General features: G+C 43.0%; 1 pseudogene; it reads right to left on the bottom strand.

The window, feature by feature from the left end:
• Positions 1–1,617: 1,617 nt before the first annotated feature.
• On the bottom strand, positions 1,618–17,535 carry LOC124084463 (transmembrane emp24 domain-containing protein 10-like; annotated as a pseudogene).
• Between the last annotated feature and the right edge of the window lie 7,715 nt (positions 17,536–25,250).

Here is a 25,250-nt window from a genome sequence, read left to right as displayed (position 1 = left end):
CAAAGCCTATATTATAGTATAGCATTGAATAGCTTATGGGATACAAAATCACAAAATGCAATATCAAATGAACTAACAAAAACAAATGACTAACAAAACCAAAGCAAACACTGGCAGCACAGGCCACTGTGAGTGCTGGCTGTTTGCCCGGTGGTGCTGTAGGTGCCTGGGAGGGTGGCTCACTGCCATTGCATGGCAAGGCAGCATCAGCTTCTTGGGAAAAGGTGGCTTCTACTGAACGTGCCTCACCTTTGCACCTTTATAAAGAAAACAAATCATAATCTGAATCATTATAAATCACAGACCACCTGAATAACTTTAGCTAAATTCTACAAATTTTGTTTTATTGAATTTCATTGAAGTTTCATTGAGAACTTTTATATTTCCATATAATTTTTTAAAACTGTAGTCATTTATTTTCAAGATTTTGGGGAACATTTGAAAGATTTTTAAAGTTATCTATTTTTAACAACTTCACTGTGGTTAGGAAATACACTCTAGATTTTAATTATTTGAAATTTGTTGTAGTTTGCTTTAGAGAGCAGAATATTATAGTCAGTCTTTCAGCAAATGTTTCACATGCACTTGAAAATAACAAGTATTCTGCAGTTTTATATATGGGTTGATCACATTATTTTTCTTAATCCAATTGTTTGATCTTCTATGACCTTATTTTTGTCTATTTTCTCAATTGTTGTCAGAGAGGTATTAAAATCTTCAATTATTGTTGTCCATTCGTCTGTTCCTTGGTTTTAGTTCTGTCAATTTTTGCTTTATAAACTTTGACACAGTGTTAATTAGTGCTGTCAAATTTGGAATCATTGCATTGTTCTGGTTAGTTTACTCCTTTGTCATTGTGAAATAAATATTCCTTTTTAATCTCTAGAAATGTTCTTTGCATTCATCTTAAATTAATAGTTATACAGAGTAGTGTTTGTCTGGTACAGAGTTTTCCATCCTTTGACTTTTCTATCCTTCCATATCCCTCTGTTTATTGACTATCATTGAAAATCCATTTATAGTTGCATGTTTTATCCAGTCTGGATTTTTTCCCCTGTTGTACTGGGCACTGAACCCAGAGTCTGGCACATGGTAGGTAAATGATCTGCCACAGAGCAAGATCCCAACCCTGGAAGATCTGTTTATTTTTTGGGTACTGAAGCCAGGGGTGCTTTTATTTTGAGACAGGATCTTGCTTAGTTGCCCAGGCTGGCCTTGAACTTGGGATCCTCCTACTTTGGCCTCTGCGGTTGCCATCACACCTGGAAAGATTTATTTTTTAATTGGTATGTTCAGGCCATTCACTTCTAATGTGACTACAGAGTTGTGTTTAAATCTACCACCTTTACTTTATTTCCTCTCTTATCTGTTCTCGTGCCTTATCTCTCTTCTTGTCTAGTCCTATTGTTGCAGAACCAGTCCAGATCCTATGGAGTTAGAAAGAAGTCCCCCATTGACTTGTTGGGTGTGCCCCGTGTCCTCCACACCCAAAGAGATCAGTCTGGCAAGAGAGCTCCAACATGCCTTCATGGTGTGGTTGGTAAGAGACCTTAGGCCAGACATGGCCCAGCCATATTCTGCTGGTTGAGATGCCAATGACGAGGAGCTTGGGCCTCATTACTCAATCACCTTCTTGCCCTTGAAGAAGCTGCAAGTAGAAAACTTGCCAGATGGGTATTTGGAGGAGGCAGAGCATTGACAACATGCTGAAGCACAGGACCCCAGTGTGTTGACTATATTGGTGTCCCATCTCCTCCTCTCGCTACTTCCAGTAGGCAGAACCGATTCTGAGAGGTCTTCTAGGCATGGTAGCTTCATCTCAGAGGTTTGAGCTTCTCAGCTTTTGGGATCTCTTCATAATGTTTCACCTCCTCCCCTCCATACTCCATGTCCAGGATCACCCAGGCCAGGTATCCCCCCTGATTCCTTGGTCTCCAAACACACTTCAAACATGTCATAATCTTCAGTGGTAAAGGCAGCCTTCCCCTTGGATGCATTCCTCTGGGGGTACAGAATATGTCCAGCAGAACCCGTGATCCTGTGGTGGGTGTGTAGGGCACCAGAGGCCCAGACTGGTCAGTGATCTGGCAGGCGCCTGTCACTAGTAGGTCCTTCTGGCTCTCTTTGGGGAGACATTTGTGAGATGGAAAGAAGTCGTGAGGATGGATCTGGGCTGAGCAAGAACTCGAAGGGTGATGCCAAGGGGCGAGAGTCACCTGGAATACCGGGCCAGACAAACCAGACAAGGTGCTGGATGGAGCCTTGTTTGCACACCCATCCCCTCTACCTCCTGCCCAGGGGCCTCTGGTGCTTATCATGTTTTTTAATTCTTCTGTGAAAATCACTAGCTCCTTTATTTTTATTGTTCTCAGTACCATGATTTGTTTATCTGTTCACCAGCTGATGAACATTTGGGTTGTTTCTGGGTTTGGGTTATTACAAACAAAGTTGCTGTCAATATTCATACGCTGTTGTTTTGTAGACATATTCTTTTATTGCTCTTGGATAAAAACATGGGCGATTGCTGAGTTTTATGGTAAATATTATGTTTAACTTCTAAGAAATTGCTAAATTGCTCTCCAAAATGGCTATCCAATACTTCCTACTAGCAGTGCCTGAGATATCCAGTTTCACATTGTCCATAGTACTTGGCTTTTTTAAAAAGCCTTAGCCATTCTGGTGGGTGGCATCTCAAAGAGTTTGATCACATTTCCCTGGTGATTAATGATGCTGGGAATCTTTTCATGTGTTTATTTGTCATTTGTATATTTTCTTTGGTAAAGTATCTATTTAAATAAATTGAATTGCTTCTCGTTATTGTTACTACATTGTAAGAGCTTTTAATTAATGTATTTTGGATATAAGTCCTTTATCAGATAGAAGTTTTGCAAATAGTTTCTCTCTGTCCAAGCTACATTTCATGTTCTTAATGGTATCTTATGAAGGACATTAATTTGAATTTTAATAAAATCCAATTCATAAATTTTCCTTTTATGGTTCATATTTGTTTCTTATTTAAAAATCCTTGAATTTAACTCAAGGTTGCAATGGTTGTAACCTGCTACCTTCTGTGGATTTTGGAGTTCTAGTTCCCACATATTGATCTTTTATTCATTTTAAGCTAATTCTTGTTTATGATGGTAAGCAAGGGTCAGGATTATTCTGAATCAATTGTTACAAAATTATCCTATTCCCTTTGAATTACCCTGGATTTTTTAAAATTGACATATATGTAGTCTATTTCTGAACTCCATTCTGTTCTGTATTTATGTCTATCATATCCCAATAGTTACAGTGTTTCAAATGCTCTGAAGTCTGAGATCATGCAAATCTGTCAAGCTTACTTTTTATTTTAGTTTACAAATTGGTTTCTTGCTATTCTAGGCCTTTTGCATTTCTGTGTAAATGACAGAGTTGCTGCCACTTACAGTTTTAAAAAGGGCTTCCAGGAATAAGCCAAGCACACAAAACCAAAGGCTGAACATTCTCTCTGATATGTGGATGCTGACACATAATAAATAAGGTATGGGGGGGGGGAATGGAAATTCATTGGATTAGACAAAAGGAAATGAAGGGGGCATGGGAATGGGAAAGATAGTAGAATGAATTGAACATAACTTTCCTGTGTTCATATATGAATACACCACAGTGAAACTCCACATCTTGTCAACCATAAGAATGAGATCCTAAGTTATATTCCATGTGTGTGTAATATGTCAAAGAACACTCTATTGCCTTGTATATCTAAAAAGAACAACAACATAAAAAATGGCCTTTCAGGTTCTGGGGTGGTAGGAAGGAGGATTACTTATAGATCAATTTTGGGAAAATTTACATCTTAATAATACTAAGCCTCCTAATCCATGAGCATGGTATAAATTTTTATTTATTTTGGTCTTATTTAATTTCTTTCAGTAATGTTTTCTAGTTTCCAGTGTATAGGTCTTGCACATATTTTTCTCAAAAAATATTTTCCTAATTATTTTATTTTCATTCTACTGAAAATGGACTTCATAAAATTGTGTGTTTATTTTTTTGTTGCTAAAAATACAGAAATATTATTTTATTTTATACATTGGCCTTTGTATCCCACTATATTGGTAATAAACTCACTAGTAATGAGACCAGATACCTTTGTCTTGCTTTTAATTTTAAGAGGGAAACTTTCAATCTTAAAATCTGAGGGCTTTTCTATTTACTTTTAGTTTGTTGAGAATTTTATGAATAATGGCTCTTGGATTTTGCCAAATCATTGCTTGATTTATTGAAGTGTTCATATGATTTTTTTTTAAGTTTTAGCCTATCGATTTAATATTTTAAAACATTAAACTGAATTTGCATTCCTGAGGTTCATTTCACTTGGTCATGATACAGTTTTTATATATTGCTGAATTCAATTTATTAATATTTTTAAGGGTTTTGCATCTTAATCATGCATAAAATTATTGGTCTGTTGTTTTCTTTTCTTGTAATGTTTTGTTTTTCTATCAATGTAATACTGGCCTCATAACACAAGAAGCAATCGTCTCCTCTTTGGGGGAGGTTTTCATTGTTGACAAGGATTTTTTCTCAGTGTGGTGGTCTGGATTGTATTCACTTTCATCTGTTTCAGAGGCATTATATCTTCCTCTATCTGCCATAGTCTTTGTCAAGAAGTCAGCTGTCAGTCTTATTTTTGTTCCTCTGATAAAATCTTTTCATCTTCTTTTGCAGTTTTTTTCTATTTCTAACTTACCTATGAGTTTTGGGGGTGAGGGTGTGATACAATAATGTGTATGTATTTCTTTCCTTTGCTATTTTCCTTAGTATATCAGGTAATTTCTTCACCAAGTTACAGACTTTGGAATGGTAAGTTGTATTGGTTTCCTCTAGAGGGAATTTTCTTTAGCTTCTGGCAGGAATCAAGGTAGGACATGTCATTTAATCCACTGAGTGACAAGATTCATGGCTGAGTTTCAGTCTTTGTAAGTCCTAACCCTACTTTTGGTTGTGTCTTATTCTTAGAATCTGATCCTTCCAGGATCCCAGCTGAAAGTCCTTGGTCTTTACCAGGCTCTCTCAACTTGCAGACCCTCACTTCCAATTTTTATATCCCCACCACGCTAAGACAATTGATAATTCAGGCACTTAGGTATCGCTTGCTTAGTATTTTTATTTTTCTAATTAATAGTCTTTATGTGGATTTTTGAACCTAATAAAATTTTAAACCTCAGAAACAAAAAAACCTAGTCTTTATGCTTTAGAGCAGTTTGAATTTTACAGAAGAATTGTGTGACAAGTACAGAGAATTCCCACAGACTCCCTCACCGCACATATACATATAGCACCCAATTATTAGCACCTTGCATTAGTGTGGTGCCTTTGTTATAATTTATTACCTGATGGTGGCATGCTCTTATTAGCTGACATCTGTAGGTTACATGAGGTTTCATTCTTTGAATTGCACATTCCACAGGTTTTGGCAAATATATAATAACATATTGTCACCATTATAGCATCCTACAGAATAGTTTCATTGCTCTAACAATCCCTGTGTTCCGTCTGCTCATCACTCCCTTCCTCCTCCCAACCCCCATGACAACCACAGGTCTATGATTGTCTTCACAGTCTTTCCCTTTCCAGAATGTCATACAATTGGAAACAACATGCAGGATTTTCAGTAGACTTCTTTCACTAAGTACTTAAGTTTTTTTCCATGGCTTTTTATGATTCAACAGCTCAGATCTTTGTATTGCTTAACAATATCCCATTTCATGGATGTATCCCAGTTTGCTGATCCATTTACCTGTTGAAGGGAGCTTGATTGTATCCAAGTTTTGGCAACTGAGAATAAAGCTGCTATAAACATTAGTATTTTATATTAGTATTAGTATGCAGTTTTTGGGGTAAACAATAGTTTGCCACTCATTTGAAGGATCACAATTCCTGGATTATATGGTAAAAGTATGTTTTATCTTGGAAGAAATAGCCACACTATCTTACAATGGGGCTGTATCACTTTGCATTCTACCAGCAGTGAATGAGAGTTTCTGTCACTCGCATTCTTGTCAGCATTTGTTGTTGTCAGTATTTTGGATTTTTCCTATATTAATAAGGATACTGTAGCATCTCATTGTTGTCTTAATTTGCAATTCCCTAGTGATCAATGACACTGAGCTTATTTGCCATCTGAACAGACCAAAATGTAAAATACAAAACCATGATACTAGAAGTTCCAAATGAGTTCTTCTTTGCTAAGGTGTCTATTTAGCTCATTTGTCCATTTTTAAATTAAGTTTTTGTTTTATTAGTGTTGGGCTTTAGGGTCTCTTGTATATTTTGGATTCTAGCTCTTTATCAAATATGTATTTTGCAAATATTTTCTTTCAGTCTATCATTTTTCTCTGCATTCTCTTAATAGTGTCGTTCACAGAGTTTTAAATTTTGATGAAGTCCAACTTATCATGGTTATTTTTCATGAATTATGTTTTTTGGTGTTGTCTCAAAAAAGCCATCACCAAACACAAGGGCAGCTAGATTTTCTCCTGTGTTATCTTCTAAAGGTTTTATTATTTTTTGTTTTATTTTTAGGTCTGTAATTCTGCTCAGTCTTTTAAATTATCTGCCTACACAGTTTACAAATAAACTTGAGGATTTTAAACAAATGCTTTGACTTCTCTGCAATCTCCTCACCAGAATCTCAACCCCTCCAGTCCTCACTGCCCTGGCAGCCCGGGGTTTTGCACCTGACCCTGTGAGATTGCTGAAAGCTGTGCTCATGTCCGCCCTTTAGCAACTGCTGTTCTTCATGTACAAGCCTCCTGCTCCAGAAGTTCATGGAACTGGAAGTACCTTGAGGGAAAACTATAGAACACTGGATGCAGTCCAGTGAGTTTCCTGTTTCAGATGTCTTGACCCTCAAATCCTGGGTGACTGAACAGTTTTCTAATGTGTTCAAGATAAGATTTTTTAAAATTACTAAAGTTATCCTTTTTAGTTGCTTTAGACAAGAGGATTGGTCTGCTATGAGCCAGACTTCTAGAACTGAAAGATATGGCTTAGAAACAGTTTCCATGTACGTTGCTTGCCTAAAACCCTTTAAAGTTTCCCTACCCAGATGTGGCATGCATGGAGGAATGTCACCTAGGACATCCTTTATCTCTGGTTCATGCCTGTGTTTCTGGCCCACTCTTTACCTCATACATATTGTTGAGAAAACCCATAATTCACAATGGGTTTTTGTTTGTTTGTTTGTTTGTGGTGTTAGGAATGCCTAGAGGCACTCTCCCCTGAGCTACACCCCAAGTCCTTTTTATTTTTTATTTTGAGAGCTCTCACTAAGTTGCCCAGGCTGGCTTGAACTTTTGAATCTCCTGCCTCGGCCTCCCAGTTGCTGGGGTCACAGGCATGTGCCACCATGTCCAGCTCTTCACAGTGTTTTCTCATACTTCCGAGGCTTTGGTCCTGTGTTTTCCTTTTAACCACAGTAGTCTTCTTATGCTCCTCCAAAATACCCTACGTGCTATGGAAAGCCCAGGGGCTCATAGGTTGAGACGTCCCATCTCACAGAGTGATTAAAATACATTAGGTCCCATCAGTCAAGCTGCAGAGTATTTTGTTAAACAATATAATTGTCTTTTCTCCATTTTCAGTGACAAGAGTGTCAGATTTCTGATGTCAATTGATATCGCCAGTTGAAAGGTTGGTAAAAAATCTTTCATTTGATGCCAAAGAGCTATTTTGATGTTTGACCTTTTTCTTGCCAAATTGACTCATTGAGGGAATGGGGGGGGGGGGTGGAAAGTGTTGGCTTCTTGAACTCTGTAGTGAGCTCACAGAGTGTGGCAGGTGGAGTACGGCCTTGAACTCACATCAAACTCATGATGACCTTCTATGGTAGCCTTGGAATCTTCTTGTTCTATTTGCTTCATGCATCTGTGTCCCTGGAAATGGCATATTTCTAGCAAGAAAGGATTATGGGCTACAAGAGCACAATTCCTTGAAAAAGAATTTTCTGGATGTGAAATTTGAAGCTTTTAAAATGGCTTCGAAGTAGAGCTTTAGTGTAACACACATGAAGTCCTGGGTTGGATCCCCAACAAAAACAAAACGACTCCTAAAATTGAAATTGTCATAAAAAAACCTTACACTTAATAATTCTTAATGCATTTTAATTCTTAAAGTATTTTATTTGAATTGACCCATAAGCCCTAAAATGATCATTGTTTATGTTTCCCACATTTTTAACACTGGAGGTGAAAGAAAACCTGGGAAGTCTATATTTTGACTACCAAAATCACCAGATATCTAGGGTAAGGTTCTTAATGTTTAATAAGATTGGTGCTCAAGAATTTAAAACTGCTTAAAATATATTTGAGTTCTTTAAAAATTTTTACTGTAAGTCAAAATACAGTTATTAGAAAAACAGAAGGGCATCTTTTAACAGTCTGAGGGGAAATATTTGATGTTGGAGTTTGTAGCAGGTTTACTAACTTTAAAGAATTAAAACTTTGTGCTGGAAGAATTAGAAAATCAGGCACAAATATCTTAGGGGTGGTGAATGGCACGGGCTAGGAAAGGAAGGTGCTCCGGGGCCGTGGGGCAGGTGGCGCACAGATTGCATGCCGAGTGCCTTGGGTCTGGGGTGTTTGACCCAGCGTATTTCCCCTGGTGACTGAGAAGAGGAGCAGACATGAGACGAAGCTGTTCCAGAGTGCAGGAGAGGTGTTGGGGTGCAGGTGAGGCAGTGGGGTGCAGGTGTGCACGTAGCCTTGCGGGATGACGAGATCAGAGGGCTAGGAGGGCGTGTGCGCTCCCCTTCACTTGGCCACGTCACTCAGCACCAAAGCATACAGAGGCCAGGGAAATCAGCTGCATGCTTTGTTCAGAAGCTGCAGCAAAGTCAATAGGCTGTGACTTTTGGAGCAGTTACTGTTCGCCTTGGGCTTTTCTTCATGTGGAAGCTTCCTCAGCCTGAACCTGGTCAGGGATGTGCAGAAAGCACAAACCTTACACTGATACCCTCAGGATATCAGTGGAGAAAGCTGCTGCCCTGCTTAATGGGGGAGGGGCATAAAACCATCACAAACCCCAATCAAGGAGGAGGTAATTATCACGTGGAAAGTTTTAAAATAGGGAGAATTTTTTTGGGGGGGAGGGTAAAGGTCAATGCACTTATTCAATTTTTCCTCCCAACTCAAACCCAGCTCTGTTTCTGGGACAAGAGGACCTGTGCCTCAGAGTCAGCACGTCTTATTTCCTAGACTTCCAGTTCCAGGGCTCGAGGCCATCTCCTCATGGACTTGTCTTAATGCACTTTAATTCTTAAAATATTTTATTTGAATTGACCCATAAGCCCTAAAATGATCATTGTTTTTCATGTCATCTTCTGCTGCAGCCAAGGATGTCCCGCTGTCCCTCAAGCACAGTCTGGACTCTTCCAGAGCTGTGGCTCTGCTGGGGAGGTCTATCTCTGTCCCCTGGAAGGCTACCTGGTACCCTGGGGACCCGATTCTCTTTCCCACAACTTAGTCTCCTTTGGCTCCTGTGGTGGTGACCACATCCTGCCATGTTCTGTGGTCAGTACTCTGATGCTCCTCCTGGAGAGTGCTCCCTGGAGGCCTGGGTGGGCTGTGCACCAGTTGTCTCTCTCGGACCTGGCCAAGGACCATGGGGACACGTACACAGCTCTGCTATACACGGTGCTCACAGGCCCTTTTCCAACCTTGGGTGGGCAGAGAACAAGGAGCAATTTCTCTAATTTGCAGAGGTAGAACTTAAAGTTCAAAGAGATTCTGCCCCTTACTGTAGGTAGTCAGGTGGCCAGGAAGTGGGGCTTTTGAGACTAGAGTTCGGGTCTTTAACTCCACATTCTAACTTTTCCTTACTTGGTTCTGCTTCCATAAATGACTGTGACACTGATTTAAAAGAACCACAGGTCACCATCTTAACAAAAAGAAAATAAACTCTAAATAACCACTTAGTTTCAAGCCACTGCATGAGCTCATGGAGAAGGGACTCAGCTCACGGATTAGGATTTGCTGCTACCCTAAACCTGTAAATGAGTTTGACTTTGGATCAGTTAAGGGGATATTTGGGGCTTCATTTTGCTTTAGGTTGGTGTGGGCTCTGATTAAATGCAGCCAATCTCTGCTCTTTCCTATTTATCTTGTCAAGTAAGAGGCTTCCTCTTTCTCCCCCAGAGAAACCTTGAATCTCATCAAAGCAAATGGCAGGCAGGGGTTTTACTTAACGCACGTGGCGAGCCAGCAAGAAGGAGAAGGAGATCTCCAGGATTAAATCTGGGGCAGCACCTCACACAGAGGACAGTCAGTTGTAAGCACAGGACTGACGCAAAGTCATGGCAACACCAGAACCATCAGCCGAGAAAACACCTTGAAAGAGAAACTTAGCGTCCTCATGTCTTGTAGAGAGTAACGATGAGCCTGCGAGACCTCCATTTCCTGGGGTGGCACTCAAGAAAAAGTGGCCACAAGGCCCAACCCCCATGTGTGGGTTGGGTGAGCCCCTGACCTCTGGGTGCTCTTTGTTCAGAGGTCATAAGGCTGAGGGATGCCTGTAGGGTCCTCTTAGGCCTGTGTTTAAATCCCCTCTTATTGGAAACTGCTCTTGGACAAAAAAATAAGAACACACCCCTTTGATGTTGAACTTCTGACTCCCCTAGGACGTAGGTCCAAGCAGAGTGTTGTGTCTTTCATTTGCCATATGAGTTTCTGCAGGGCCGTCACCACATCAGTGCAGACGCAGCCGAGGAGCAATGTTTTGCTGACAGTTTGGTAACAAAGCAATTCACTTTGCCTCACTGTTCCCTTGCCTTAGGCTTAAATCTGGGTCCAATCCCACGTAGACATATTTCAGAAGTCCTAGACACAAGTTCCTGGAGAAGTTTTGTCCTGCCCTGATGCTATCAGTGAACTCTCTCTTTGTGTGCCCACCATTTCTGCAGTCCTGGGAGTTATCAGATAGTCTTTGGGAACCCATGTCACTCCAGCCTTGAGTGGCAGGAAGGTGACGTGAGCAATGGCAGCCTTGCCCCTCTCCTGTTCATTCAGGACCTTCATCCCTTGCAGGGATGGTTATGGCCACTGCCCGAGGCATCTGCTGGGTACTGCAGCCTCCTGGGGACCTCATCTCATTCTTTGTGGGTGTTCGAGGACCCCTGCTATGTCCACTATACAGATGCCTGAGTCTTCTGGGCTCTGCCACTCATGCCCTCCACACTGAGCGCTGCGGCCCAGGTCACTAGCAGACACTTCTGCATCGAGTGGAGAGCTCCACAGCCCCTTGCAGCCTGCGTGGCTGAGCAGAGTTTGTGCGCCCTCTGCCCTTGGGGCCTTACATCCTGTTAGCAGGGCCCCAAAGCAATACTTCTTTGCCTGCTGCCTTATGGCAGTTTTATTGAAAACAGTTGCTTCAATTGTTACTCTGTAGCCCCCAGAGCTCCTCCCCAGGGTGCTAGACTGAATAGAAGCCAACGACAAAGGCCATGTGCTCTCTGCCTCAGCCCACCATGCCAGCCTCTCCGAGGCTTTGCCATGAGGCCCGTCTTTCCTGCACCATTCCTACTAGTACAAGTTTTAAACATATTTAAAGATATGTTGAGGATAATTTTGTGTTACCTCATTGTTTTCCTATTGCTGCTGTAGCAAATTGTCTCCTTTGGCTCCTGTGGTGGTGGCTTGAAACAACACAAACTTGCCCACTTGTAGTTTCCGATGTCAAGAATGTCTGATGTGCTCTCCTAGGCTCCCACCAGATGCCAGCAGGGCTGTGGACCTTCAGAGGCTTTCAGGGGAGACTTATTTTTCCCAGTTTCCAGAGAACCCCTCATGCCTAGGCTCACGGCCCTCTTTGTTTGCTGAAACCAGCCGTATCTGGCCTGGCTTTCTCACATTCTCGCTTCCATGTACTTTTTCAGTTGTCAAGACAATGCGGTTCCAATGGGCCACCTGGATCGTCCAGGATCATCTCTCTTTCTTGAGGTTATCTGATTCCTTAACTCCACTGGCAACTAAAACTCCTCTGCACTGGGATGTCACATGACCAGAGGTAACAGGGGATAGCCTGTGGCTGTGACCACCCACATTATCCTACCTGTCACATGTGCTTCCTTGAAGGCAAAGCTCAGTCATGGTTGCTCACGTGGGCTCTGTGTGCAGTGGCCGGGGTGGCCAGGCTCAGTGGACTTGGGATTCCATAGCGTGTTCACCCTTGTTGCTGGAGCACACCTTGACCAGACCAGTCCAGCTGCCCTAAGTAAAGCAGCCACTTTCCTGTCTTGCCAAGGCTTCCTGCTGCCACATACTGACCCGCTCTTTCCTTCTTGGGATTTTCCATCCTCTGCACCCTCTGACTCCTTCACCTAATCTGCTGCTGCAGGTGTTGTTGTAATTTGGCAGATCCTTTCAAGGCTTGCAGAACAGAGGTGACACTCATTCACATCCCAGGTGCCAATAGGAGGCTGCGTTGTTTATTTTTGAGCATTTTCCCCTGCTGATCACTGAGTTCTGGGAACGATCCCTGTGGCCACATTGGTCACATCAATGGTCCTTACCTCCACCCAGCTCTGGCCTTCCTCACAAGCAGGCAGGTCACAGCTGCAATTGCCACACTTGTTGTCCATAGCTTTAAAGACCCCCGGCTTCCAGGCTGCTTAAACTGACCTTGATCCACTCTCACCTCAATGCAAGAGCCCTTCAAGGCATAGGAGAACCAACATGGTCCTAGAAGAGCCAGACAGGCAGGGTGAGCCAGAGCCACAGTTGGAGTTCTCACTCTCTGCACCGTGACCACTGCAGAGCTGTGCGCAGGCTATCAGTTTGTCTTGGCCTCAGGGACCATTCCTGGATCAGTGAAATAGTTTGGATACCTTGTGAGATATTTGTGTTGCCTGCATGTCCAGCTTGCCCAGTCTTTGTCCTACAGAAATTCATTGATGGAGTGATGCTAACTGGCTTCCCTGGGGCCCTCTCTGAGTTTTCATGCAATTTCATTTCTGTATCAGCTCGGGTTTTGGTGTGCACACGTGCTCACACACACATGGGCTCACTCACATACAGAGTGCTAATGCCACAGCTAGTCCTTGGTAGCATATGTTAAAATAAAACAAAGGAAAACCAAACCAAACACCAGCAACTTTCCCCTGATTCAGAGCTGGGCAGCTCATTTTCTATGAAAGCACATGATATTTGGAATGAGCATCTCTTGAGGATAGCGTAAATTTTGCAAAAATTCCCTTCTTGGCATAATTTTGATCTAATTATTTGGAAAATATGAGAGCTTTAACTTAATTTAAGATGGAAATGTAACCCATTTACAATATCTGTACACCTAGGTGAATAATAATTCATCATTCTTGTGTGGTGCAAAGCATCTCCCAAGTTTGGATTTCTCATTTTGCAAATCCCTTGAGAAAGAGACTCTCAAGAGGAAAGTGAGAAGCAGAGAGCAGCAAGTGGTTTGTGAGCCCCGCAGCTAATTTGAGCATCAGTGATACCCTAAGCAGCATCCCGCTGCCATCTGTAATGAAGAGCACACTTATTTCTAATTTGTAGCTTTCCTCCCCTTTCTGATTATACAAGATGGTTCATTCATTATTAATTCGGTTTGTCAGACAGCACAGTCCTCCAAGTGTCAGGCCTCCTAGCTTCCAGGCAGTGAGTTTGCATTGGAGCCATGAAATTTCAGAATGTGCACATCAGCAAGCTCTTATCTGCACCTGATTAAAGTTGGAAAGACCAACTTACCAGCCTTAAAATAATTCTACATGAAGCAGCAGGACACCTTTCTATATTTGTTAGTATTGAAAGAAAGTAGACTAAAAAAATAATCATTACTTTTCTTTCAAATTACATCTGATTTAAAAGGGAATGAGGGAGAAAATGATTCCTCTTTGTCTCTACCAAATAATGTAGAAACTGAAAATATAAGAAAGGAAGTGGACCCCAAGTTTACTTTGAAGAGAGTCAGAGTTTAAATAGACATATACTCATGTACACATTGAACAGTGACCCTGGCTCTGTAGGACCTCTGACTTAATGTTAGCTAGATCATGGTACCACCTTGTTGCTGAAAGAGGGCTACACTGGCCACATAAGGGTTCAAACTGGCATGGCTCTCAAGAAAGGTGGGAAGCTAGGGGTCTGTTCCTGGGTCATGTGACTTCTCTCTAATGCAATATGGGAAATAGAGCAGGAGACTGGGCATTTCAAAACAGCAATTTTTATGTAAATGACTGAGAAATGGTCTAGTTCCTAATCATTTGAATGCACATTGGACTTGTTTCCCTTTTGCAACCATGTAGCTTTGGAGGAAGTGGGTAAATAAAAAGACAGATGAGAAAGTCTAGACTTAAATTCAATTAGCACATTTCCAACTATGCCAGCTGAGGGTATTTTTAAAAAAATTTTTAAATTTGTTTTAATTAGTTATACATGACAGTAGAATGGCCAGTTGAGGTTTTGCCCTTCTTTTCTTCTTTTTACTCATCAGAAATCCAAAACTTGTCAATCAAAAAAATCTCTGGATGAGCTCTAACCCTGAAGGAGGTGCCCACATGTGTAGCAGGAAATGACCCACAGTTGACTTTGGGGGCTTGTACTCTCCTGCAGGGTGTTTGGTGAGGAGAAGCAACAGTGGTGGGGGAGCTATGAAGGGTTGCTTGCATGGATTTACCAGCCAAAAGAATTAAGCAGACAGAGTAATCCCACAGAGAGCCTGAACCCAACACACCATTGGGGATATCCAGGAGGTCTCATCTTCCTAGAGGGTGCAGCTGACATGGGTGGCCAAATTGAAAGGAAACAATAAAGGTCATTGCTGCTCTATGCCAATAGTTCTCAACTAGGGGAAGTGGGGATAGTTTTGCCTTCTAGGGGATATTTGGCAGCAGCTGAAGACACTTTGGTGTCACAACTGGAAAAAGGAACCTTGTTAGGAGCAGAGAAGAAACCAGCAACAAATTGGGGTGAGTGAGCCAGGCTTTTCCACAACCTGGTTGAATACCTTGTTTCCTTCTGTAAAATAGACATAATTGCACTCACTTTACTTGGTTATTGTAGGCATTAAATGAGACAATGTATGGAAAGTACTTTTCACAGTGGGTGACACAGAGTAATCCCTCTACAAATGATCACCATCATTATTAACATTATTGTATTATTCTTAGTAGTGGTATTACATTATTTCATTAACTTTGTTTTTTTTTATTTGTTCTTTTTAGTTATACGTGATAGTAGAATGCACTTTGACATATTGTACATACATGGAGTATAACAACATTCTTGTGGTTACATATGATATGGAGTTTCACTGGTTGGTATTCATATATGAACACAAGAAAGTTATGCTGATTCATTCTACTGTCTTTCCCATTCCCATCTCCCAGTGTTACATTATTAAGTCAAAGGAATTGAGTATTTGGGGAAGCACTGAACAATGAATTTCTGACAATCTCTGAGCAAAAGATGCTAGTGAAAAATGATGTGAGGAGGATTTCAGAGCTTAATGTGGCAGCAGTGGAAACTTTTGACTGGATTATAGTTTAGTAGCAAGTACACCAAACTTGAAAGTATGGAATAGAAAACAAAGATAAAAAATAAATATAAAACTAAGAGCTATCTTAAAGCTCATGGTAGCATTATACAATGGAAATGTAATGGGAGGCCCACTTACAGTTTTTAATATTACAGCATTCCCACTAACAAGTGAAAAGAAACAGACACATTCGTTTTAATAATACATTTTAGTTAACCCACTGCATTCAAAAATGATCATTTCAAGATGTAGCTGAACTCAGGTCAGCGGCTTGTTGCTCAAAAGCCAATATCTGGGAGATGAGAGTTTGTGGAAGAAAATCAGTTTTCTTCAAGGGTTGGCACCCTGGAAAATGGAGGGGGGCTACAACACATCTTCGTGTACACTGGCCACACCTGAAGTGCTTAACGGCCACACATGGCCAGTCACTATCATCTTGAATAAAGAACATAGAGAAGATACATTTTTAACATGTCAAGGGTGACAAAAATATGTCTTTGAAGCCATACCCAGAGCAAGGAGGGTAAGACAGAGGACGCAAGCCTGCCAATGAGAGAAGAGAGTTTAATGTTAGTATTCCTCGACTATTTCTTAAACTACGGTCACTATCCTCTCTTATGAAAATGTATTGCTCATCAGGTATAGTTGGACCTCTCCTTAGTTTAAGGTATTTAAAGGTCAAAGTATTTGATAAAGTATGAAGAGATCATTTTGAGTTCCAATAATGAATTAAAAGTCTGTCCCTGGAGAAAGGATGTCTTCTAGGCCTGAGAGACTGTGAGTAGGGTGGAGGAATTCTGAATGGCAGCAGGGGTGAAGACCACCAATACCAGGAAGAGGCAAACATGTACTGATTTTCAAAAGGGGGAGGACTAGTGGTACCCCCACACATGTTGAGGACCCTTTGTGAAAGTCATGCTCTGGGTCCTAGGTTCCTTATATCTATAGACCAGGAGATCAAATCATGCAGATTCCAGGGTCCCTTTGTGTTCTGATACTTATCATTCTATAAGATGATCCAAAGATGGGCATTGAGGGAAAAAGGATATGATCACTAGGGTCCAGCAATAGCTTACAAAAAACAAATAACACCAGTGCAACCTCACACAGTTCCTCTTGTGAGAAGGTCTCTGATCACACACAATCTGGAAAGGCCAGGATCATATAGCATATCTGGATTTCAGCAAGAGATTTGGAACTGCTATTTAATGAGCACCCACTACTAATTTGTCATTATAAATAGATACTTAGTGAGCATCTACTATATTTTAGACACTGGGGATATGATAGTAGATAAGATGTTTCTCTCTCTCTCTCTCTTTTTTATTTTTTTTTTGATACCAGGAATTGAACTCAGGGGCACTTAACCACTGAGCCATATCCCCAGCCTTTTTTTGTGTTTTATTTTGAGACAGGATCTTGTTGAGTTGCTAGGGCTTCACTGAATTGCTTAGGCTGGCTTTGAACTAGCAATCTTCCTACCTCCGTCTCCCAAACCACTGGGATTACAGGCATGTGCCTCTGCACCTGGCTGATAAGATATCTCTTAAGAGACGAAATATGCAAGCTTGATTAAAGAACATGTGGAAAATCTGAGCAAATCAGATTTGAGGGATCCCTCAACTCAGTCATGAGATATCACAGAAGGTTTTCTCGAGAGAGTGACTTCTAAGTGGACACATAACTACGCTAGCCAGGAATGGTTTTGGGATGTGATAGCAAGGAAAATATCTCAGGAAGAAGAAACAGGGGGTCTGGAGGCTCAAATGTTAGAAGCAGGCTAACTTGAGAAGCAATGCTTCTCAAACTTCACCAGGCACAAGAATCCCCTTGAGATCTTGTTAAGACACAGGTTCTGTCCCAGAGACTCTGCATTTCTAACAAGCTTCCTGATGCTGCTGGCCTGTGGATGTCATGTTACACACCAGCATAGAGCACGAAGAAGGAGACAGTGATAAAGTTGTGGGCCTGATCTGAATCACACAGGGCTTTTTCGATCATGTTGAGGGCTTTGAACTTTTATTTTAAGGTCATTTAGTAGGGCCAAGACATGATCAGCTCTGTGCTATTGGTAGAGAGGAGAATGAATTCAAATGAGCAAATCCAGAAGCAGGTTAGTTGAAAGCTGAGATCCCACATGGACTGCTGATGGGGGTCTGGACCAGGAAAGTGGTGTTCCTAGAGATGAGATGGAATGGATAGACTCAAGCAGCATTTAGGTGCTGCATTGATAGGACCTGATCATGATGAACTTGGTATGGGTGCCAAAAGGACAGAAGGTGTCAGGAATGAGGTCTTGACAACCTGGGGACCCAGCATGGACAGTGTCGGGGAGGGTCACATACTAGGTGGGGAAAGCAGGAAAAGGAGGGGGTGTGAGGGCCAGTAACGTTAGCATGCTTTTAAACACGCTGAAATGGAAGTATCAGAGACGTCCACCTGGGGACATCCACCAGGAAGGTGGACACACAGGCTGGGCACTCAGAAGACAGCAGGGAGCTGAAATTACCGACTTAGGAGCTTCCCCCATGGAATGAGTAATGGGGGGTTGAGAATGCATGGACCCCAGGGAAAGAGAGGGTTTAGAAGTTGTACTCAGATACCTGGAGAGTTGGCATGTATTATTGAAGAGTTATCTTGTGTGTTTCCAGATGAAAGGATCTGAATTAATAAGGTGATATTACAAGGAGGTGGATTTGGATTCTTTGTCAGGGAAGAACTTTCTTGTGGTTTCAGCTGACCCATAAAGGCACAGGGAGTTCCTCATTCACGGAGGTCTCTAGCAGAGGAGGAAAGTCCACTTCTCAGCGAGACTGGGAGGCCGTTCACCTGTGCCACGGGGGTGGGGTCTATTGGTCTCTGAGGCAGGGGCTGCCAGCTGCACTGTGGAGTGGATCTTAAAAACGCTGAGTCTCCCACTCCTGGAGCTCACATCCACGGCTCTGGAATTCCATGTTCTGAAAAGAGTTTCTAAAACATTCTGTGTGTACTTGGATTCTTAAGCTCAGATTAAGTTATCTCCCGACTTAGGTTTTTCAAATAACTTTTCTCATCCCTAGTATCTTAATGTATGCATTTGCGCAGAGACAGAAGCAGCCCCCAGCACCAAGAGGAGGCGTCTCCTGGGCTTCCACCTTCTACCTCTGGGTCAGGGTTCCTTTCGCAGGTGCCATCCAAAGGGAGCCAACGTCACCTGCTTTCTCTGTGCTTACAGTACAGTGTGGTCGGTTTCACAGAGTGGCTTGTTAAATAGGAAAACAGGCCATTAACAAGCACAAGCTCAGGGCCACCAAGGTCAACCGGCTTTTCCTTAATTGAAGAAAAAGCAAACATGCAGGTTCCTTATACAAACACTGATATTTAACATTTAGCTCAGCCCTCATGATTCATTAAGAAAAGGAAATTTAATAAAGCCAGGCAAATGTGACTACAGGAAAAATCTGCCTCTGGTGAATCTGGCTGTTTGCAAGGACGTTGAGTAAAAGAGAAATCAATTTCTGAAATAAAGCTGCTAAATATAGACTATGATCATCATTACAAATATGGTTTATTTTATTTCTGACGTGACTGTCTTTTCTGTCTTCTACTCTGTGTCTTTGGACTCTTGGAATACACATTAAAGAATGTCCCTGCACTTGTTCCTTTGAACACCTTGGAACACTGGTGTCCAAGATCCTAGCTATTTCTGATTTCCAAAAATAAAGATGGATTTTTTAGGAGATGCATTTTGTGGTTCAGAATTGTGAGAAATGAAGTAGGCACAATAAATTAGCAGTGGGGCGTGGGGGCACAAAGTAATGGAAAACAGACCTAAGAACTGGGAAAGTGTAGCCGCCTGGGACCAGTTAGTGAAGGGGCAGGCAGCTCTGCACACCTCGGTGTCCCTGGGGCATCCCTGGGGCAAAGGACGTAATCTATTTTAGAAAGCTTCCCATCCAGAGAAATGTCTAAACATGCCACCAAGTAGTGTCTGTGCCTAAAAGGCAAAGCAGGTGCCCTTCAGGCAGTGAACAGGGGCATGCTGGGGAGGAGAAGCATTAGGGATTAAAACCCTGAGATGCTGCTGGGTGTGGAGGCCACACAAGTAACACCAGTTACTGGGGAGGCTGAGGCAGGAGGATAGCAAGTTCCTGGTCAGTCTGGGCAACTTAGTGAGACCCTGTCTAAAAATAAAAGTTAAAAGCAAAGAGGGAACTAGGAATACAGCCAGTGGTAGAACACTTGCCTAGCATGCACGTGGCCCTGGGTTCAGTCCCCAGTACTGAAGAAGACTCAAGCAAAAACAAAATAAAACAAAAAAGTGGAGGTTTTGCGAGGTAAAAGGAAACACAAAATGACAGACAGTGGTAGCTGCGTTCTTTAGGGTCATGCAGCTCTAGGCACATGGTTTTACAACTTAGTCAAGGCGAATTATAAAAACAGAATGCACACCCTGGAAAGTGGCAAGGCTGGTCTGACCATTTCTGCTGACTTTGAACCTAGGGAGTGAGACCACGCACATTCAGACTCCCCTCCAAGGCTCCCCTTCGAACATGGGTGGTGGGAACATGGGCGGTGGGCCCTTGCGTCTTCCAGCTGCCTCTCCTCCCGCTGAGCCAAATAAACACCACCGAGGTCACTTTCTATCTCCCCTGCTCTTGTTCAATCAGGTGCAAGAGGGTGTGAGCTTAAGGGTGACAGCTGAAGACTGAAGGGCTCTGTCACTGGCTACCAGAAAGCAGGTCAAGACAGCGTAGAAATGGAAGCCATCCGGCAACAGACAGCTCATGAAGTGACAGCTGGGTTGGGGCCATGCTGATGGTCCTGTCCACAACATGGACTCCAGTGCAATGTCCCCCACGTCCCCAGTCCTGTAGAAAAGCAGCTGGTCCTGAAAATGTTCTGAAGACCGCAGTTATGGTCATCCCAGCTCACGGCAGTGACTTACTCTATTGCTTTCACCAGCAGAAGGGTACCGGAAGCAGCAGAGTCCTCAGTTACCCTAAAAAAATTAATGTAATAGTTTTTGTTTAATTAGGTTCAGAAACTCTAAAGCCACGGGGGCAAAATTAGAAGGGATCTAGGACTGCAAACAGGAGTGCGGAGTATATGGTGTAAGGTGGAATACTTGATGCACTGCACAACCAGAACTCCTGAGTTCTCTCTGCTTGGTTTGCAGGTGGAGCTTGGTTATGAGCCACACTGTGTCAAAATACTTAGTGACTCACTTGTGCTATAACTGGAATATTTTAGGATTCTTTGCTAGGGTGAAAAGAGCAAAATTCTCTCTCTCCTCTTCCTTCCCTCGGCCCCTCCCTCCATCCCTGCTTTTCTTCTTGTGTTCTTTCCCCTTCCATTTTAACCTTCTTTTCTCTAAAACACTTCTTTTTTTGAGCTTGTGCTAAGTAATGTGCTCATTCTGGAAGCACAACCCTAGGACTCTGATATGACATGATCAGATTTGGGTTCCATGGGTGGTGACTATAAGGTTAGGACAGCAGCTAGGTTGGGCCACGCACGATGGCTAGACCTTAAGGTCACACCCAGAGTGTGAGCTCTCATCTAATGCACAATAGGGAGGGTTCAAGGTTTTATATGCAATACAAGTTATCATGGTGTCTGGTCAGATTTTATGACTTTCATACTTGGAAGAAACTTATTTTCACCTAGTTGGCATTATTTCATTCATGCTTTGTAATATTTGCTAACAATAAGTACTCCATCTAATGTAATAAAGCACTTTTCCCTGCTTCCAGGTCTCCCTGATAGTCTGACATCCCACATCCCCGCACTCTCCATGGAATTATTAGCTATGGTGGAATTAGAAAAGTCTGTAGCAAGTGGACTTTGTTACTAATGATTTATTTATAAATTGGTCTGTTTATCCCAATGTTGTAAAGAATTATTTCCCAGGGTATCATTAACTGGTTGGATGCCACTTTGGGGGCTCTGGAGAAATAGCTGTATGGTGGGCAGGGCATGGGCTGTGCAGGTGACTAGGCCAAATTTTGAATTCTCCATGTGATCCTGGATGAGCTTGTGTTACCTGAGTCTCATATTTTTAAAAAAAAATAAGTGTAAAGTTGGGATAATGGGGCCATTTTGAAGATTAAATGGTAGCATTTGTGGAAAGCATTTAGCACATAGTAGTCACGATAGTGAGGATGATAGTGATGAGTAGAATGATGGCGAGGTAATGACAATGACGATGATGGTGTCCATGGTGGTGGTGATGATAAAGGTAGTGGTGACGATAGCGGGGATGAGGATGGTGGTGATGATGATGACGGTGATAATGGTGGTGAGGATGATGGTGAAGATGGTAATGATGATGGTGGTGATGATGGTAATGATGATGGTGGTAATGGTGGTGATGATAATGGAGGTGAGGATGGTGGTGAAGATGCTAATCATGATGGTGGTGATGGTGGTGAGGATGGTGGTGAAGATGCTAATCATGATGGTGGTGATAATGGTGCTGGCATAATGGTGGTGATGATGGTGGTGATGAGGATGGTAGTGAGGATTACAGTTGATCTGAGATGCCATATGGTATCAGTGGTTAAGATCATAGATTGAGGAGCCACACTACATGGGTACAAATCCTGCCTCTACCCTGTAATAGTTGTATGGTCATGGACAAAGTTATTAGCTATCTTTTGCTTTGTAACAAATTACTTGAAAACTAAATGGCTTGAAACATATCATGTCACAGTTTTGGAGGGTCAGGAATCTTGGCATGACTTAGCTGTGTCATCTGCTTCTTGTGTCCACTGTTTCTTAAAAGACTGCAGTAGAGGCATTGATCTAAGGTCTGTGGTCTCATCTCATGGGCTCAATGGGGAAGGAGCCACACCAAGCTCACTCCCATGGCTCTAGGCAAGGTCTTGCTCCTTTGGTACTGTTGGACTTGGAGTCCGAGTTTTTTGCTGGCTGCTAGCTGGAGGATACCCTTACCGAGAGTGTTTCTAGCGCAGTAGCTTGCTTCATCCAAGTCAGAGGAAAGAGTCTACTAGTGGAGTAGATGTCTTTGTGATCCGATCATGGAAGTGATATCCCATTACTTTTGCTGTAGTCTGTTTGTTTGGCAGGAGTCACTAGGTCTAGCTCACACCCAAAGGGATAGAGCTACACAGACTGTGAATACCAGGAAGGGAGGGAAACCACTGGGAGTCATCTGAGAAGTCAGACTCTGTCCCTCAGTTCTCCCCTCTGCCAGATGGAATTAATGACAGTAAGTACCTAACAGTGCCATCGATGGTACTGTTACAGTTTAAGGTGAGAGCGTGTGTGGTGATACCAAAGGAGCACAGTAGAGCGGCTGGAGTCCAGGTTGTTTTTCTCCCAACAAGATGGGTAGGAGGGGCAAGTCACTCTGTCAGTCTGGATGGCTGTCTTTATCTGTGATTGAGTGCTTTTGACTTTATCAGGATTGATATTCATGATAGGGAGCACCCTGATGTTGGGCAGTCAGAGCAGGGGCTGCCGTGATCAGTGGCAGGTGGTATTGGGTTATCTTGATGGGCCAGCTGCATGTCAGCCTCAGAAAATGGTCTCCAGTCCCATCTAGACCCACACCTCCGTGATGCCACCATACTTCCAAATCACTTAATGACTTGCGGTCCACAGAGCTCTGGGCACTGCTGTCTTCACTCACGTAACTTTTTACCAAGGCGGTCTCTAAGCCAGCACGCTAAAACCATGGAGATAGGAGTCCATTTCATATAGCAGGATTATCGTGTCCTGTGGTTGTAAATGGTGTGAGCGAGTGTGTCTACACATAGCCGTAGCACAGTTCAGGGGCAAATTCCATTAAGTGTGTTTTTAAGAAGTCAACCAATGCTATGGCAGGCATTCGTTACCAGAATGGAAATTTAGCCTGCAATTGTTCCTGGCAGACCTTCTGGGTCCCCTCCAGGAGCTCACATGTGCCTTCAAACAAAATGTCACCCACCGAGGTGGCAGCGTCCTTGCTCTGTCTGTTGATCACGACTCCCCGTGTGACTTGTCTCTTCCCTAATGCGTCTAAGTACCTGGTACTTTCCTATGCAGGAAGCTTATATGAACTAATTAACATTTAATGAGAGGAAACCAGCTGATTAGAATGCTTTCCGTGGTACTTTAGCTAATAAATGTTGTATACCCTTTTGACGCATCCCTCAACACGGGGGTCCCCCTCCCACCCACCCTCTCTTCCTCAGCTCTGCCCTGCTCCAGGGCTTTCTGCAGTCACCTGGATGGACTGATTGCCTCAGTTAATTTAAGGAAAGTTTTGGGCCAAATTATTGAGGTAAATATTTTGATTAAATTTTGCTTAGAGCAGTGTGGATGAAGCTTCTGAATCCAAATCAAGACCAAAGTTTTCCAAACACACTGAAGGAGAGAAGTGAGCCTTTGATGAAAACCGAAACCCGCTCTGCAGAGTCCCAGGCAGTTGACAATGGCTGGCCTGGATGATGCAGGTGATCAGGGCTATGCCAGGTAGCTTGGGGACTCAGCCGTGGGGACAGGAGGTGAGGTCCCTCCCCATTATCCAGACTGGCCATTCAGTACCTACCCCTGCCTTCTAAACTGTGGAAAGTGTCCTGTCCTGGGCTGACTCAGGTGTTTGCATCAAACCTTTAATCAGCTGTTATCAGCGGATGGCCCCGTACAGCACGGCCAGCTTGTTTTATGAACCGTCTACCCGGGGTCCAGTGGTCAGATCCCAGGGGGCAACATGGGCTTGGGTGGAACTGCACTGTCCATGAAGGGGCCAAGGCTACACTTCACAGAATTAGGATGATTTCTGTTGTGTTTTAGCAAAACCTCATGATTTTAGCGTCACTATGAGGCTAGGATCTACAGGACCTGAAGGAGACCCCAAGGAAGGTGTGGGTATCTGCTGCTGTTTCCGGGGCTTATTTCTGCTTGCTGCCTCGGTACGATTTTCAGTGTCGCAAGGCTTTGCAGGAATATTTTAAGCTGCAGGGTCACTGTTTTTGCTAAAAACAGATGGATGACGTATGAATCCACCCGAATGGAACCATGTAGATAGAAATTGTCAAGAAACAACCAAGGGAGAGATCGAGCCCAGGCTCTGTCTCACCTGCCTCAGCTCAGCTTCCCTCTAGGCACCACCCATGCCGCTGTCCAGCGTGATGCAGGAAGGGGCAGGTGCACCATCATTAGCTGCGGCACTAGTTGCCAGAAAAGCTAACTTCTGCCTTGTTTTAGAAAAAGCTGCTGCATCAAGAGCAATGGGATTCTTCTTCCCCTTTCTCAGTGTTTGTCCAGAGTGCCCCCCACTACAAAGTGTGGTCTAGATCTTATGTCCGAGGGCACCATCTGCATGGCCCTGTTTATCCTGGATGAAGTCTCTGCTGTCCTTCTTTGCCCCATCTGTCCCTTGCTTCTTGAAGAAGACTTGCAGACTTGAGCTGGACCCTGCTTGTTGGGAGCATGGAATTCCCTCACCATGAGCCCTGCAGACAGTGGCTGTAGCCCCTGGAGCTGCTCAGTTCAGCTCTATTGTCTGGTGTCTCACTAACCAGGGTGTCCAGTGAGAGCTCAGGTTCAAGGTGGTCTGAGTAACTCTTTTCATTATTGACCATTTGCTTTAATCTTCTGATTGACATTGGATCTCTTGTCATCGGGAAGGAACATGATGTAGAAAGACTATGTGTTTGGGGAAGTGCTCGCTGACAAGGACTTGGGAACCTGCTCCTGGGGGATGAGCCATGACTGTGCCATTGACA

The sequence above is a fragment of the Marmota monax genome, unplaced genomic scaffold, assembly GCF_021218885.2.
Source record: "Marmota monax isolate L192 unplaced genomic scaffold, Marmota_monax_Labrador192_F-V1.1 WCK01_AAM20220418_F8-fsc00022, whole genome shotgun sequence".
Lineage (NCBI taxonomy): Eukaryota > Metazoa > Chordata > Mammalia > Rodentia > Sciuridae > Marmota > Marmota monax.
This window is presented reverse-complemented; position numbering and strand designations above follow the sequence as displayed.